The sequence below is a fragment of the Elephantulus edwardii genome, unplaced genomic scaffold, assembly GCF_000299155.1.
Source record: "Elephantulus edwardii isolate Elephantulus edwardi_28Jun2011 unplaced genomic scaffold, EleEdw1.0 scaffold00188, whole genome shotgun sequence".
Taxonomy (NCBI): domain Eukaryota; kingdom Metazoa; phylum Chordata; class Mammalia; order Macroscelidea; family Macroscelididae; genus Elephantulus; species Elephantulus edwardii.
The window spans coordinates 6,098,459-6,100,751 of NW_006399938.1; the positions used below are offsets into that span (position 1 = coordinate 6,098,459).

At 52.9% G+C, this 2,293-nt stretch overlaps 1 protein-coding gene and 1 pseudogene across 1 annotated transcript in view; both read left to right on the plus strand.

Annotated features, from left to right (window-relative positions):
• PALLD (palladin, cytoskeletal associated protein) overlaps positions 1–2,293 on the plus strand; it is a 672,347-nt gene that overhangs the window by 264,360 nt on the left and 405,694 nt on the right. The gene's annotated exons all lie outside the window — the stretch shown is intronic.
• LOC102850641 lies at positions 1,038–2,176 on the plus strand (annotated as a pseudogene).

Below are 2,293 nucleotides of genomic sequence, written 5' to 3' on the forward strand. Positions count from 1 at the left end.
TTGACCATTTCAGCATCCATGTTGTTGTTATATTCCATTGAGTCAACTAAAACTCATAGCAACTCTATGAATAATAGTTCTGAACCTCAGACTATCCTGAACCAACCTCACTGTGTCTGGCACACTTAACCCATTGACACAGTTTTAGTGTTGACCCATCTTCTCAAGAGTCTTCCTGTCATTTGCACTGAACTTTTATCTTTCCAAGCATGATGTCTTTCCCCAAAGACTGGTCCCTCCTGTCCACATGCCCAAAGTATGTAGAGAGCTTCACTCTCCTTGCCTCTAAAGAGAATCCTGGTCTCACCTTCTCCAGAACAGATTTTTCCTTTGCAGTACGTTGCATGTTCAATATTCTTCTCCAGCACCACAACTCAAAGGCATTGATGCTTCTTCTGTCATCTTTAGTCATTTTCCAGCTTTCAGTTGCCTAGCAAGTAATTAAGAAGACCATAGCTTGGACCAGGCAAACCTTAGTCTTTAGAGTGACATCCTTGTTCTTCAGCACTCTGGAGTGTTCCTTAACAGCAGATTTTTCCCAGTGCAACTCATCTTTTGATTTCTTGATTTCTGGTGTCCAGGGTGTTGTTTATAGATGTGAGCAAGATGAAACTGTCAACTGTAATTTTTTCTCCATCTGTCATGATGCTGCCTATTGCCTGGTGATGGATGTCAGAAGAAACTCTGAAGATTACACTGGAGTGCAGAGAAGCCAAAGCACAAGGAAGAATTAAAGATACTAAAGAGCTGAACAGAATATTTCAAAAGGCAGCTCGGAATGACAAAGCAAAATATTACAATGAAATGTGCAAGGAGTTGGAGTCAGAAAATCAAAAGGGTCAGACTCGCTCAGCATTTCTTAAGCTCAAGGAACTGAAGAACAAATTCAAACCTTGAGTTGCTATAATCAAGGATGCCTTCGGCAGAATGTTAAGTGATCCAGGAGGTATCAAAAGAAGATAGACACAGTCTCCGCCGCTGCCGCTGCTGTCTCCGCGCTCGCTCGTTGTCCCGCCGCCACCCTCCTCTCGGTCGCCATGGAAGAAGAGATCGCTGCCCTGGTCATCGACAATGGCTCCGGCATGTGCAAGGCCGGCTTCGCAGGCGACGATGCTCCCCGCGCGGTCTTCCCGTCCATCGTGGGCCACCCCCGCCACCAGGGTGTGATGGTGGGCATGGGCCAGAAGGACTCGTACGTGGCTGATGAGGCGCAGAGAAAGCCTGGTATCCTGACGCTCAAGTACCCGATCAAGCACGGCATCGTCACCAACTGGGACGACATGGAGAAGATCTGGCACCACACCTTCTACAACGAGCTGCATGTGGCCCCTGAGGAGCACCCGGTGCTGCTGACCGAGGCGCCTCTGAACTCCAAGGCCAACCGCGGGAAGATGACCCAGATCATGTTCGAGACCTTCAACACGCCCGCCATGTATGTGGCCATCCAGGCCGTGCTGTCGCTGTACGCCTCGGGCCGCACCACGGGCATCGTCATGGACTCCGGCGACAGCGTCACCCACACGGTCCCCATCTACGAGGGCTATGCGCTGCCCCACACCATCCTGCGTCTGGATCTGGCCGGCCGCGACCTGACCGACTAGCTCATGAAGATCCTCACCGAGCGAGGCTACAGCTTCACCACCAGGGCTGAGCGTGAGATTGTGCGTGACATCAGGGAGAAGCTGTGCTACGTGGCACTGGACTTCGAGCAGGAGATGGCCACCGCCGCCTCCTCCTCCTCGCTGGAGAAGAGCTACGAGCTGCCCGATGGCCAGGTCATCACCATCGGCAACGAGCGAAGTTCCGGTGTCCAGAGGCGCTCTTCCAGCCGTCCTTCCTGGGGTTGGAGTCGTGTGGCATCCACGAGACCACCTTCAACTCCATCATGAAGTGTGACGTGGACATCAGGAAGGACCTCTACGCCAACACCGTGCTGTCAGGCGGGACCACCATGTACCCAGGCATCGCCGACAGGATGCAGAAGGAGATCACGGCGCTGGGTCCCAGCACCATGAAGATCAAGATCATCGCACCCCCCGAACGCAAGTAACGCAAGTACTCCGTGTGGATTGGCGGCTCCATCCTGGCCTCGCTGTCCACCTTCCAGCAGATGTGGATCAGCAAACAAGAGTACGACGAGTCGGGCCCCTCCATCGTCCACCGCAAATGCTTCTAAACAAACTGCCGGCAGGTGCCCGCCTGCATGAGCTCCTCCGAGTGCGGCTGCCCCGCACACCTCATGCTAGCCTCTGAAACTGGAAGAAGCCTTTGAAAAGAATTGTCCTTGAAGCCT